The sequence below is a fragment of the Amblyomma mixtum genome, chromosome 2, assembly GCF_055824585.1.
Source record: "Amblyomma mixtum isolate Tamu chromosome 2, ASM5582458v1, whole genome shotgun sequence".
Classification (NCBI taxonomy): domain Eukaryota; kingdom Metazoa; phylum Arthropoda; class Arachnida; order Ixodida; family Ixodidae; genus Amblyomma; species Amblyomma mixtum.
Genome location: NC_143013.1, coordinates 109,136,232 through 109,151,671, shown reverse-complemented (window position 1 = coordinate 109,151,671; position 15,440 = coordinate 109,136,232). Strand labels below are relative to the sequence as shown.

At 51.0% G+C, this 15,440-nt stretch overlaps 1 protein-coding gene across 3 annotated transcripts in view; it reads left to right on the top strand.

Moving 5' to 3' along the window:
• Positions 1-15,440, top strand: part of LOC149360527 (uncharacterized) — a 343,557-nt gene that overhangs the window by 58,501 nt on the left and 269,616 nt on the right. The window lies entirely within an intron of this gene.

Sequence of the window (15,440 nt, the reverse complement as noted above, 5' to 3'; positions counted from 1 at the left end):
CAGGAGCGTGCACCAGGGGATGGCAATGCGGCTCGCGCGTATGCCCGTCGTCTTCCTTACAATGGCCCCCGGACAGAAGAGGAGCCATCCTGGCGATTTAAGGGGCGGACAAGAAAGCGGGGTCATGGTATGTCTTGAGGCGGGTGATATGGACGGTCTCACAGCCGCGGCGTCTGAGATCGGGTGACGACGTGAGGGCCTCAACTATATAGTTGACTAGGGATGTTTGCTGCAAGATGCGGTAGGGCCCGTGATACCTAGCGAGCAGTTTCTTGGAGAGGCCCGGAGTACGGGGAGGTATCCACAAGCAGACAAGAGAGCCGGGCGAGAAATGTTGGGGAGGTTGATCTTCATCGTGGAGGGTTTTCTGAAGGGTCCGGGTAGCTGCTGTGAGCGACCGGGCGATCTGGCGGGAGTCTTCGGCGTGCCTGGCGGCTTCGGAAACGGTGGTGCACTCAGATGCGTTAGGGTGGTAGGGGAGAACAGTATCAATGGGAACGGAGGGATGTCGGCCGTAAAGAACAAAGAAAGGAGAAAATCCGGTTGTAGACTGCGTAGGAGTATTGTACGCGAACGTAATATACGGAAGAATGAGGTGCCAGTTCGTGTGGTTCCAACCAACGTACATCGCCAGCATGTCCCCCACAGTTCGGTTAAAGCGTTCAGTGAGGCCGTTTGTCTGAGGGTGGTAAGCGGTGCAAGTCCGATGGATGACGCTGCACTCACGGAGAAGAGCTTTGATGACGTCAGATAGGAAGACACGGCCTCTGTCGCTGAGGAGTTCACGCGGGGCACCGTGTCGAAAGATGAATCGACGCAGAAGAAAGGATGCCACATCCTTTGCCGTGGCAGCAGGGAGCGCGGCGGTTTCAGCATACCTCGTGAGGTGATCGACGGCAACAATGACCCATCGCTTGCCAGAAGCAGTATACGGGAGAGGCCCATATAAATCAATGCCAACGCGGATGAAAGGGCGAGGCGGACAAGACAGCGGCTGCATCTCGCCAGCAATACGGTTGGTGGGTTTCTTGCGGCGTTGGCAGTCGAGGCAGGAGTGTACGTATTTCAAAACGAAATTGTACATGCCACGCCAGTAGTAGCGGAGGCGGAGGCGCGTGTAAGTCTTGAAAAGGCCCGCGTGACCGCAGTGCAAGTCAGCGTGAAAACATGAACAGATATAAGACCGGAGGTTGCGAGGTATGACGAGGAGCCATTTTCGTCCATCAGAATAATAATTACGGCGATAAAGCAGGTTATCTCTGATCTCAAAATGTGAAGCTTGACGGCGCAGGGCGCGGGATGGTGCAACCGCCGAGGGGTCGGAGAGAAAGTCGAGAAGAGCACGAATCCAGGGATCCTTACGCTGCTCAGAAGGCAGGTCACTGATGGTGGGAGACGGCACAGGGGCGTCGATTTCGCAGATGCTGGCAAGTTCGGCGGGAAGCGGGGAGCGAGACAGTGCGTCGACATCCTGATGCTTGCGGCCCGACCGGTACAGGACTCGGATGTTGTATTCTTAAAGACGCAGCGCCCATCGCGCCAGGCGACCGGAAGGATCCTTTGTGAGGAAAGCCAGCAAAGAGCGTGATGATCTGTAACGAAGTCGAAAGGACGGCCGTACACGTAAGGGAGAAACTTGCCTAAGGCCCACACAATGGCGAGGCACTCTTTTTCAGTCAGAGTAGTGCGACTCAGCCTTGGTAAGTGTACGGCTGGCATAGGCAACGACATATTCGTCGAAGACAGATTTGCGCTGGGCGAGCACTGCACCAAGACCAATACCATTGGCATCCGTGTGGACTTCTGTGGGGGCCGCCGGGTCGAAATGGCGCTTAGATGGGTGGTGCCGTGAGGAGACGACGCAAGGTGTTGTAGGCGTCGTCGCATGCGGTTGACCAAGCTGAAAAATCAACATTGCTGCCGAGCAGCTGAGTCAAAGGGGCAGCAATTGAGGTAAAGTTGCGAATGAAACGCCTAAAATAAGAGCAGAGCCCTAGGAAGCTGCGAAGTTCCTTAGTTGTGCAAGGTTTGGGAAACTCGGTCACGGCTCGAAGTTTCGCAGGGTCAGGGTGTACACCAGCTTTTGACACAACGTGACCTAAAATAGTCAGTTCGCGGGCAGCAAAGGTGCATTTTTTTAAGTTCAGCTGCAGGCCTGCGTTTCTGAGGCATGTCAAGACGTGCTTCAGGTGACATGGATGCGTTGGAAAGTCGGGCGAAAAGATAACTATATCGTCCAGGTAGCACAAGCATGTCTTCCACTTGAGGCCATGCTAAACGGTATCCATAATTCGCTCGAAAGTAGCAGGAGCGTTACAGAGGCCGAAAGGCATGACGTTAAACTCGTAGAGGCCGTCAGTGGTCACAAACGCGGTTTTGGCGCGATCTACAGCTGCCATTGGGACCTGCCAATAACCAGAGCGCTAATCAAGCGAAGAACAGAGCTCCGCGCCTTGTAGACAGTCCAGAGCGCCATCAATACGGGGCAAAGGGTAGACGTCTTTGCGTGTGATCTTATTAATGCGGCGATAATCGACGCAAAATCGAACGGAGCCATCCTTCTTCTTGACGAGGACAACCGGTGAGGCCCAGGGGCTGGTAGAAGGCTGAATAACGCCGCTCTGAAGCATGGTGTCAACCTATTCTTCAATACCTCGTTGTTCAGTGGCGGAAACACGATATGGACGCTGTCGCAGAGGGGCATGGGCGCCGGTGTCAATGTGGTGCTCGACAGTCGTCGTGCGCCCCAAAACACGTTGGTGCCAATCGAAGGAAGAGCGAAACTCCTCAAGAAGCGCAAGAAGCTGGGTTCGCTGAGTTGGCGGTAGAGTGGCGTCAATAGCGCGAAGGAATAGGTCGGTCGACAACGTGGCGGGCGCAGGAGTAGGTGAGCTGAGGGCGTCCATGGCGACCGGCGGTGGTTCTGCGGCAGCGTCGGGGTGGTTGAAAACAGAGTCAAAGAGCTGTACGGTTCCGACGCATTCTCCGCGGCGCAGTGCGAAGGGGCTGGAAAACGGGTTGAAGACCCACAGTGCGGTGTGGCCGGTGGATAAAGTGAGCAGGGCATAAGGCAGCGGCAGACAATGCCGGCGTAGAAAAGTGGGAGACGGCGTGAAGATGACACTGGCATCGCGAACACAGTCACAGGAGAGAGGCACATTCACGGAAGAATACGCAGGAATATCGGTACTGACGGCGACAAAAGCTTTGGCAGAAACAGGGGCACCACAAATTTCAGTCTCTGGCACGGGATTCGGCAGCGTAGAAAGCTCTACTTGCCGCCGCCGACTGCCACCGCCGACGCCAACGTGCCACCGCCGACTGGATGGCAGATCCGATGAGGGGATCCTTATGTAGCCCGGGCAGCAGGTGACGTCACAACTGCATCTGTGGCTGGCAGCTCTCGTAGGCGTTGTCGATAAGACGCTCTCCCGCACGTGTCTTCTTCTGGCACAGTTCGCTGGTGCAGTTGCGTGAAAGCTATGAGGCACAGAGCAGCATAGGAAGCAGTTAGTTTCCTGCACATCGTGCCACCGCCGACTCGATGCCCTTGAGTACATGCTTGATTTTGTCTTCCTCCGTCATCGACGCGGTGACACGCTTGCAGAGGCCGATGACGTCTTCGATATAGCTCGCGAGCGTTTCGCCGGTCCGCTGGACGCGAACGCGAAGACGCTGCTCGGCGCGAAGCTTGCTGACGGCCGTGCGGCCGAAGATGCCTGTGAAACTGGTTTTGAAGGCGGACCACGTGTAAACTCCACTTCGTGGTTCTTATACCAGAGGTTGGCTACTCTGGTTAGATAAAATATGACGTTGGTTAGCTTCATGGGGTCGTCCCACCGGTTACGGGCGCTCACCCTTTCGTAAGAGGAGAGCCAATCCTCGACTTCGTTGTCGTCTATGCTGCTGAAGATGGTAGCATCGCGCTGGCGGAGCGTACCGGGTCAAACAACGGGCGTCGGTGAAGTGCCAACGTGCTGGGTCAGGGTGGTGTTAGATGGCATGGTGGTAGCGAGGGTACGGTTGCGTAGCTCCAGGATGCGACTCCGGGACCTCCACCAAGATGTAAATGGTTTTACTGGCAAAAGGCGCTTGACCGGGACTACCAGGCGGAGCAGCAAAATCGCACGTCCAGGCTCGAACAGTCAGCGCTCTCGTCTCGCGCTGGGCGTTGGCGCTCCCATTGCGGGCGCTGATCATCTTCTGCTTTACAATTTATTTATTGTACCCTCAGGCCCCGAAGGCATTACAGAGGGGAGAGGGAATACATACAAAATTTAGCACAAACAGCAACAAGATAAGAGAAAATAAAATAAACCAGAAATACATAGTGAGTGCAAACACAAAAACGAAGTGGGGATATATTAAAACAGTCTTTAAACAGTGACAGGCAATGAAAGGCATCCTTCAGAGGCAAAGGCTAGTTCTCTGACAACTTTCGGCGGTATTCCGAATGCCGTGAAGATGCTTCATTATATATACTTCGATGGCAGCGGTCGATATAGCTTCTGGTACGCGCCCCACCCCGCGCCAATTTCTGTATCTATCTAACAAAAAAGGTCAGTCCGTGTAGTGGGATGGACCGCCTCTTAGGACGGCCGCAAAAATGAATCAGAGCCGAGTTCCGCCTGACTACCATAAAAAGCTCCTTAGAACCATGTCTCTGAGGATGTGGAAGATTGCAGGTTGAATTTACACATACACTAAGGTATAAGCAATAAACGAGGTGGCTTTTATAGGAAAGGAAACTAATTTCGGTATGGGCGTGAAAAGAGGAAAGAGACAAGAGAGCAACGCTACAACACACGGAAAAAACACACGGGAGAACAGAACAATATCCTCGCGAAAAATACAGGAAAAAGAAAGTCAAAAAGGAAAGGCACACTACTTGTCTCTCATACGAGCATCGAGCGGGGAGGACTGGCTGGGTGTCGGGCAGTCAGGCAGTCTTTGGGCGTTCCAGTGTCGATGCACTGTTGCCGGCGTTTCCCACGTTGGCCTTCAACGCTGCCGCAGCGTCATTGTCTGTGGGCTCCCAGCACGGTTCCCAGGTCTGGTAGCCCGGGTACGCCACGTAGGCACCAGAGGCGGTCTGTGTGGAGCAGCTGACGGATGGACGGAGAAGAGTGGCGCCTGGGCCTGGTGGTTGAGGCTCTCGACGATGGATGTCCGGGTCTGGTGGCCCGGACGTCTGCGGCTGAGGCCCAAGCCCGGAACTCGGGGAGCCTGCAGAACTCGTCCACGTCCGTCGCCCACCGCGCTCTTCTCTTCTCTGCCACGTAATCCTCTTCCACCTGTCCCGGCGTACCCCTCCGCACGCGCTCCTCGTGCTTTTTCGTCTTCTGCGTCACAATCAACGTTCTTAGACAGTTTCAGTTTCGCAGCTCCCTATACTCGCCGCTTGATGGCGTGCCTATAGTGGACGTCGCTGGAACTAACGGCGCTGCAGTCGCGCTTTTCTACGCATCTCGCGCGTCGTCTGCTACAACCTCGTAGAGACGGGAGGCGCCGCGCCCATACCTGCAGGTTAATTATTTTTTTCCGGCGTGACCAAACAAGAATATGGCATAACTGCTGTTGGTACGTGTCGAAAAGCTGTTCCGCTTGGAGGGCAGAAGGGTACAACCTATGAGGTTGGGGCGAACAATATCTGAAGGAGGCACGCACGATCGGCGCGGTTCGCCTTTTAGGTGTCTATAGTCCCAACCTTCTCGTGTGTGTCATTGTATATATTATGTTTTTTCTGGCGGTTATAGCACTTCACACCAACCTGTGCAACGAAATAATCTACTGTTTCTTGTGTTCATTAGGTTCGAATAATTGAACGTGATCTGAATAAGGTAAGACAAACTTGTTTAAATGTTTCACTGTACAGCTCTTTTACGGCACATCGTTCGTTAAACTGCGCCATTTTTAAAAACAATTTATCGATCTCTTGAGGAGAAAATTATTTTAAATGTCAAACGCTTCCATGGAAAGAGAAAAAAAAACGTCTTGCTTTGTAAAAAGCGTTCCATTAATGGGTGCTTAAAGCAGTTTTGCTCTCTTTCTCGCCGACTGCACTTGAGCAGTTACCAGCATTTCAGAGTTCATTTTCCTGGAAAAAAGTTCATCCTCATGATGACGTAAAACTTGATCACTTTAGGAGTGACTTCCTGGCAGTCAGCATGACAACCGACTGCAGGCACAGAGGACTCTTCATGCTTGTCTAGTACCTCCCAGGACAGGTCGCCAAATACAACGCGTTTCTCAGGGGCTTTGTGAACAATGCTCTCTATCATATTTAATTTATGACTGCGTACAGCCTTAGCGACGGCTCGTGAAGGCATCCTGGCTTGAACGACCTCAGGTCAGTCAAGTGCCTCTGAACAACATCACTTGGGCTGGCGTGTCCAGGAGCAGTCGTCAGCGTGACCTGGCAATCCTTACAATGCACTGCCTTAGCTATCTTCTTATGCACATATCCTGCTAAGTAATAAACAACCATTTCTTCTGGTCCAGCTCTTTCGTATCCATGCTCGCCCAAGTCATCACTTTCACTCGAAAAAGAGCTTATGCTGAACTCAAGCTGAACTGTATGATCGATTTCAGCTGCTTTAAGGATGTCATGAACGCAGGTGCTGCAAAGCTGGGAGATCAACCAGTGCTGTTTCAATTCCTTGACCTGTAAGCGTTGCGAGCGCTGCTTTCAGTGCCACAACATCGCTCTGTTTCTTCTCCCGCGCGGCAGTTGCTCGAAAAGCTTTCCTCTTCAAGTTCTGCAGCTTCTGGCCCTTCTTAGGTGCTGACGTTTTCTTCCTCGCTCGAACCTGTTTTCGAAAACGCAAGCAACGCGCACAGATTAGCTGTTTCGAAAAAAAAAACATAACAGTGTTTGCGAAGAACAGCTTCCGACTTCGTCGGCTGTTCATGAAGGTTTGTATTTACTCCTGCACAGATATTTAAGCCATCTGTTTCCAGCAGAATGTCCTCAAGGTCAGTGACAGAAGCTACAGTTTTTAAAAGCTGCTTGTGCAGCTGGTTGTAGCCGTTCACGAAGCAGCTACCATCTTCCACGCCTTGGGAATGACTAGACGGCTTGCCGCTATCGCTTTCTGCAGTAGAAAACTGCACACACCTTCCCAGTTATTTCGTCCTGTATAGAACCATGTTGCCACTCAGTAGATGGCAGAGTCGCAGTCGCCAGGTCACCAATCCTCAGTGCAGTCGACGTAGTACTCCCAGGCAGCACAAACTGTTGGCCCAATATTGGGAGTCTGTTGGCTATGTGTGGCCCTATACAGGGCCAACGTTGCCTTCATTGTCCCCATATTGGCACTGCCACAATGTGCCATTTCCAACATTGGCCCTACTTGTCCGATGTTTTCCCCATATTGGCAATGCCGCTTAGTTACACCTCCAACGATGGCCCTACTTGTCCGATGTTTTCCCCATATTGGCAATGCCACTTAGTTACACCTCCAACGATGGCCCTAAATGTCCGCTGTCGACCCCATATTGGCAGTGCCACCTCATTACACCCGCAACGATGGCCCTACTTGTCCGATGTTTTCCCTGTATTGGCAGTGCCGCTCCACGACACACCAAAGGATGTCCCTGTGATTATCTGTGGTTATTTCTCTCAATCCGTTTGTTTTCAATATTCGGACTTGCTTATTTATTTATTTTTTATGACCAACAACAGCGATAGCGTCGAACTCTGACGCGAAATTACAATAGAAAGCGCGATGTAATTGATCGCGCGAAAGTGAGCGGACGTCAGATTCATTCACGAAGGTATACGAATTTTGAAAAGCGGCGCTTTTGTAATTATGGTATGCAAAGAAAAAAGAAAGAGAGAAAGAGGTGCTACATTCAAGAAAATGAAATTTCGATTCGAGGAATGGTATAATGACGCACTAACTAATGTACTGCCTCGCATATCTCTCGCATACCTCGCATACCACCGCCCCCGATTATAGGTTGCCGGTTCAAATTCGTGTCTTAAGATATAGGCTCAACTTAACTAATAAGTTTATGCTGCACGAAACGCTGAATCGTATGACACAATCCGGAACACAATGCCTCACCCACAGGATGCTCACCCTAGAAAAAAACAAATAAATCGCTTTTTCCTCGACTACAATTTAACTAGGTCACAAATTATTGCGTGGCGCATTTGGAGAGAAGAAACGATCTGAGCAAAACGGGATTTTGGTTTTATCGCAAATAAACAGTTGACGCGAACAACTTGCTGCACATTTACTGCGTGAAGAAGCAGCAGACGGGAAAGAAAATGTAGATGTATGTTTAATAAAAAAAAATAAGCGAACAAACGGCTCTGCTTTCTGAAGCCGCGAAGCTAAGGTGGCTAGGTTTTTTTAATGTCGCAAATTTTGTTATTCTGCTGTGCTGTTTGGGTATTCTATAACGACGGCTCTAGCATACGTTTTTGCTTTAAATTATCACGTTTATCAAATTAAAGATCGGAACTTTTTCCCGGTCGCATTTCCACTAGTTTTTTTTTGCCTTTTCTTTGCGCGTATCCTTAATACCAATGAGCCATAACAGGTGCATTGCTGAGTAGCGCGCCGCGTCATTTCGAGCTAGCGCAGACACGCACGGGTGGGCCGCATGACTATGGCTTAGACCGACCTGCCTACACTGGTGTGTATAAAATGTAGGGTATTCGTCGCTCTAGAAGCGAATCATTGGATTATATTGATGAATGGTGTTGCTTGGACGTATGTCATCCTACTTTGTCCGCCACAAGTATAATATATGAAACACTCAATGAACACGCATTGTTCCCGCTAAGTTTATTTATTGTTTTATATTTCCAGTATTTTCATAGTAACACATTTATTTCAGCTTCAACCAAAGAGGCACACGACCGCAGAGATTACGCTAATGTTTGGAGCCGTTTTGACGAAATTCATACCCAAGCTCCACGTTTCCACTTCCAACATCTCCGCATTTCGTTTCCTTGCCGCTTTTCACGTGCTCAACTGCCTATGGCGCATCCTCCGGACATTCCGGAATTCTTTCACTCATTTCACCCCCCTCCCCTCTCCACCCCCTTTTTGAAGTCCCATACAGCCGCCTTTTGCCGGGCCGATCCTCTTTGTTGGAAGAGCGCTGGCCCTCACCATGCTAGGAGTTATTTTTTTCTTTGTGATTTTAGGTACACTGACCTTCTCTAACCTGTTTTCCCCTCGCGCCCAACTAAGCGCGACGCCGCTCATCCACCCTCCCTAGATTTTATTCTACCCCTTTTCCAGCTGCCGTTTCTCTTGCTGCAGCAAATTCTCCGAAAAATATAAGAAACCTGTCCCATCGTCGTCTCCTCCTTTCCCGAACACTCGCCCAACGAGTACCGCCTGTAGCTAGCAAGGCGGCGAAAAGCCACACAACCAGCGTGCCGACGAAGCATGCGCGCTCAAGCTGACGCCGTTCGTTGTCGAGAATCCACACCCGATACGATTTGACAATTATGACGGAATTCAGTAGCCTGGCCTGCAAGATTGTATTTGTGAGTACCACCATACTTTTATATTGAAATGTGTTCGGAAATGAATATGGTTCTTGGCGTAATTGCCGCTTTGAATCAGCGCCGACCTTTTTTTTCTCCGGCAGGAAAAGAGAAAGCGACAAAGGACTGGCGCCAACTTCTGAATGCCAACTTTCACAGCGAAATGTCTGGCGCAAAGGCATGCACAGAATGGTGAGAACATTATTTTTCAGCTTTGATAAAATGGATTTACCGAACGTTGACTATCTCTTCAATCACCGTGGCGGAGTGTTGTGTGGTCCGACTCATGTTGCGTTCATTACGACATTGGTCGTCTATCGTTTGTGCAAGATGAGTACCAGAAGCGCTTATTCTTCCACTGCAGCAGTTTTCTGGCCGCGTGTAATATTCCCGTGCCGGGTGCCATTGTCTTGGCCAGTTGCAGGTGTACGAGAAAAAGCGGAATTCCTGGTCCCAGCGAACTTTAACCATGTTGTTTCGGAATTAATCACCCATGGACTATTGGAAGAGTGATTTCGTGTGGTTTTCAAGTAAGATTTCCGTCTGCCCCGTTACATGCATGCCAAGCGGCATCGATAATCTGCTTACTTTAAAAAAGTGTATTCGGTCTCCTGCGTTCAGCGCATTTCGCAAAACTGTGCAAGCCGTCTTTGCATGGAATATTATATTTCATAGCGAAAAAAAAATTTCTCACAGCTGTTCAATGGGGAGGAGCTGCTACCACCTGTGCCATACTTTGCTGGAACAAAAAGGCGAACAACCAGCTCGCAATAGACATGTAATTTTGATAGGAAATATAAAAATAGATTGATTTGTATTAAACACTAAATTTATCTCTTTTTGAGACTTTCAATATATATTTGAGGGTGTGACTCGGCAAATTGGGATTAGAAATTAGCAATACGGTGGGAAAAAATTGTTCAATTCAATTCAACATTTTGCTCTTAGTGTGGGGATTTATATTAAGAGTCATTTAGAAATTATACTTTCAACATATGTTGCGAGTACCTTCTCGCACACTGCGCGCCACTAAGATCAATGTGTTATTTTATTTCTTGTCTTCTTTCTGCGATGGTTGTACTTACACTCATGATCACATCATGCACCTCTTTGCAGCTGCGATGTACAGCCAGGTCATCGTGCAAGAGCTTGGCGAGGAATTTGTTTCAAGGCACTGCAAAAGTTCTCTTACAAGAGGAGTGCAACGATTAGTGCCGATATGACTCATCGATTCAGCGGCTCCGGCACACTGCATTTCACGATGTACTGGCACCGTACATGCAATAAATGTCGTGCTTTGAATCCGTTCTTTCTTTTTTGTATGTCTGCTAACTGCTTATATGTAAAATGTTACACATACAAGCTCCGGCTGGTGGAAAACAAGCGGTATATGTCTGCATTGTTGCTGGCCAGCAAGAGGTGTGGTACAAAACTAGGTGGGACCTCCGATCGCATACAATTTCCCACTGGCCTTGCAATTGATATGTTAGATCAAGGGTGGAAAAGTGGGCACAAGTCGGAGCTATCCTGGTGCTATTATTGATACTGGCGGAATGTGGGCATACTATTGGCGCGAATTTCGGGCCATTATTGACAGATCGACTGAATGTGGGCATACTATTGGCGTGAGATTGGCTGAATATGGGCATAGTATTGGCACGAATGTCGGGCCATAATTAAGAGATTGGCTGAACATGGGCATAGTCTTGGAACGAACGTTGGCCATTTGTGGATAGACTGGCTGAATATTGGGTCAATGCTGGTAGCTAGACTGGCTGAGTATAGGCACAATCTTGGCATGAATGAAGGGCCATTGTTGGAAAAAGTCTCGGATTGCTCAAATGCCACTGTAGGACCAATATTCATGCCAATTTCCGCCACTCTTTTGCCACTGTTGGACCAATCAATTTGTGCTGCTTGGGCTGGTTTCCGCTGAGCGGGAAAGAGGCATCAGCTCATTCGGGCTGACTGCCTCTACGCAAGGATCGCCTGAGGAGGACGTACTGTCGCTGCAAGAATCTTCACACTTATCAGTCTGCATGACAGCACGCGTTTTTGGTGACTTCAGTCTGAATTTCACAATTTTTGGCTTTGAGAATCGGTCTGGCAGGCCGGGAAAGAGTCGAGGGACGGCATCGCGCACTAGCGCCCAGTTCCCGCGGGGAATTCGGACCTCTTGCCTATTCACAACCTGCTTGTACTCCTTGATAATATCTTCATGCTCAAAATGATGCTCACATATCTTAGACGTGTGAGAGAGCCGTCTGTACTTGCCATGCAACGTCTGCTCCCACCTTTTAAATTCGCTTGCATCGCGAGGCGATTTGAAAAAATGACGACCGGTGGCATCGTTTCTGTTGCCACTTGTGCAGCCGGGCGCAAAGCAGGATGGCATGTGTACCTCTCGCTTGAAGTCACCAAGTGCACATATTTCACCACAAACACGTTTTCACAACACTAACAGCACCACCACACGGAAAACCAGCTTGAAAATCTGACTAGCCTGTCGTAACTGCAGCGAGCGAAACTCCCGCGACAGCAGACGATGTAGAAAAGCTCGACTGCAGCGCCACTAGTTCCCGTGACCGCCACTTTAGCCACCTTCCGAGCGGAGCTGCGAAACTGAAACTGTCTAGGAACGTTGGTCACAATCTACGCTGGGTGGCGCTATCTCCTTACACTCTGTAACCATTGTAAAGACTGAAACTGAGACGCGCTGAGCCGAGCGTCCGCTCGATTGCCTAGCCCTTTTTTTATTTTACTTCCTCGTCTTCTTCCGCCCGCTTCTCTCATCTCTGCTTCATCTTTGTCGTCTCGGCATCACACTCGGCCACGACTGCCGACCTGAAAAGAAGAGCCAGCACAGCCGTAATCAGTCTTGTAGGCGAACGACCCTTTCCTTCAACCGCGGCACGTGCACTGCGAAATTGTTTCTCCTCCGCCCGTCCGAGCCTGCTTGAAACGCCGCAGTACACACACGCCACGTATTGTCACCAAAGCGCTCAGTGATTACGTAGGGCCCATCATATTTTGCGGTCAGCTTACGCCCTATTATTGTAAGCCGCGTCGCACCCAGACCTCGTCTCCAAATCTGTAGCGAGGAGCTGGTCGATGTCGGCGGTCATAGTTGCGTTTTTGCGCCTGTTACGCACGAGACGCTCTTTTCCGTGCTTCCGACCTGATGCGCTGACAAGCTGCCTGTCGCGGTACAGGGGTCCCGATGTTGATAGTTGTTTATAAGTTGCACGTTCCTGCAAGTTGAGGCTGTTGTCCGTACACAATCTTATAAGCCATTGTTCCTGCAGAACTTTGCACAGAAGTGTTGCCGCCGCTCGGAGGTGCTGGTCCCAGTCTGCTTAGCCTTTTTTGTTATTCATGCAGAAGGGAGTGAGTAGCGATTGCATGGTCTGATTCGTCCGCTCGGTGAGACCATTCGCTTGAGGGTGGTACGCGGATGCGAAGTGGTGCTGAACTCCCGCCCGGCGCAGGTAGGCACGGATTTCGCGACCCTGGAAGGTGGTTGAGCGGTCCGATATCAGTTTTCATGGAAGCCCGTGCCGCCATTTGAACCGGTCTTGTAAAAATTCAACGCCGTAGTGCGCAGCGAGGGAGGGTACAGCAGCAACCTCTACAAATTTTGACAGATAATCTACAGCCACTAATATGCACGTACCATCGGCAGCACGATTAACACGAACGCTCGAGCGCGTGTCTTCCACTGACATAAGCGCCCCTGAGCTTCGGCCGCTGGGTCTGAGACATTATTAAGGTGGAATCAGGGCACAAGCTCTCTCCAACTGCCGCAACTTTACCGTGCAGCATGGCCTCGGACTCAGCGCCCAGCGCTCAGGGGCTGAAATATCAGTGCAGGACGCGCGATAGAGCGTTCGCGTTAAGCGTGCTGACGGCATTGCATTACCAGTCGCCCACTGCTGATGTCGGCAGAGGTCCAATGTGGTCGATCCCTAAGGTGTCAAATACAGTTTCAGGCAAAGTAATTGGCGTTAGAAGCCCGGTTTGACAGCCTGGAAGACGCTTGTACTGCTGGCAGACCTCGCAGCTGGCAACGTACGCTCGGATGTTGCTGCTCATCTTCGGCCAGCAGAAGCGTTTCTGCGCCTTTCGCAACGTGGCTCGCTGACCAATGTGCCCTCCTGCGGGGGAGTCGTGAATAGCATGGAGCACCTGCCCGCAGAGGCAGGAGGAAGCACGAGGAGATGCTGTTCTTCCTGGCGGTTTTGGAGCCAATGTCGTCGGTATAACGTACCATCCCGCAGGACAAACTTTGAGCTGCTTCCAGTGTCTCCAAGGGAAGCCATGACAGCCGCCAAATCTCTGTCCTTGCTTTGAGCCTTTATATCCTGCTGACAAAACAAGAGCCAACTTTCGCTGTGCCGAGCTCGAGAGTAGCCGTCACCACTGGGTTGTCGCGACAAGGCATCTGCAATAAGGTTAAGAGCCTCGGCCCGATGCCGCACATAATATGTGTATTCTTGGAGCGTGATAATCCAGTGAGCGAACTTGTGCTTGAGGTGCTGCTTCGAGAACATCCAGGCGATTGCGGAATTATCCGTTACGATGGCGAATTTTCGTCCGAAAAGGTAGTGGCGGAACTTATCGTCGACACTCCAGACCGCCGCCAAACATTCTAACTCTTTGGAGTGGTAATGGCTTTCGGCAACGGACAGTTTGCGACTAGCGTATGCCACGACGCGCTGAGCACCCTGTGAGTCTCGCTGGAGAAGAACCGCCCCGAGGCCGACCTGGCTGGCGTCAGTGTGCACTTCAGAGTGCCAACCTTCACGAAAGTGGCTAAGTACACGGCACTGAGTCAGTTGATTTTGAGCGCTTGAAAGGCTCTTTGCTCCCGTTCACCCCATAGAAAATTCTCGCCCTTCTTTAACAAATTTGTGAGGGGAGCACTTTGGTGGCAAATTTGGCTACGAATTTCCGTAAATAGGCAGCCATGCCAAGGAACGTCTGCAGCTATGAACACTGTTACGTGTGGGGTAACTCGTAACGGCCGCTATTCGCTCTCAGAGCGGCTGAATGCCCTCCGCAGAAATTTTGTAGCCGAGGTACGAGATCTCTGACAAGCCAAGCTTACATTTCTCGCGGTTTAGCCGGAAGCCAGCTTGGTATAACAGGCCTAGAACATTATCCAGATTCCGGAGATGCTCACCTTCACTGCCGCCCATGACCAAAATGTCATCGAGGTAGACGACACAGCCGTGGTCTTTCTGGCGCAGTACAAGTTTTCCAGCGACGAGGAGGCTCCCCGCTGCTACCATCTTCGTCGCCTGAACCATCGAGCTCACAGCAGAGAGGAACTTAGTTCCGCCGAGGTGCTGCACGTACTGCAGCCCCCCGACACCGACGACCGCCTCGATGGAGTCGATTAGGTCGTCCGCCGGAACAGGCTCCGGCACTGTAAAGTAAAAACATTGCGCCTTCGTGGGGCGCGTCTCGGGAGGCGGGAGGGCCATGTTGCGAAGCCCTGGACACCACGGCAGCAAGCCTGGCGCCGGGGCAGGAGCAGCAGGTCCTCCGGGGTCGCTGGGGGGGTGGGCGGGATTGAGAGAACCGAGCACTATGTTCATAGCGCGCTGGAAAGTGCTTGGAGCTGTACGTAGCCCGAAAGGCATGCGATTGAACTCGTACAGCCCGGTAGGGGTGTGAAAAGCAGTCTTGTGTTTATCCTCTTCGGCGACTTTGACTTGCCAGTACCCGGAGTGCAGGCGGAGAAATGAAAAGTATTTCGCGTGTCGGACGGCGTCAATCGTGTCGTCGATACGGGGAAGTGGATAAGAGTGTGGGATCGTGTGCTTATTGAGCTCTCTGTAGTCGACGCAAAACCTCAGAGTGCCGTTTTTCTTCCGTGCGAGAACAACAGGGGCTGCCCAAGGGCTCTAGGAGGGTCCTTACGACC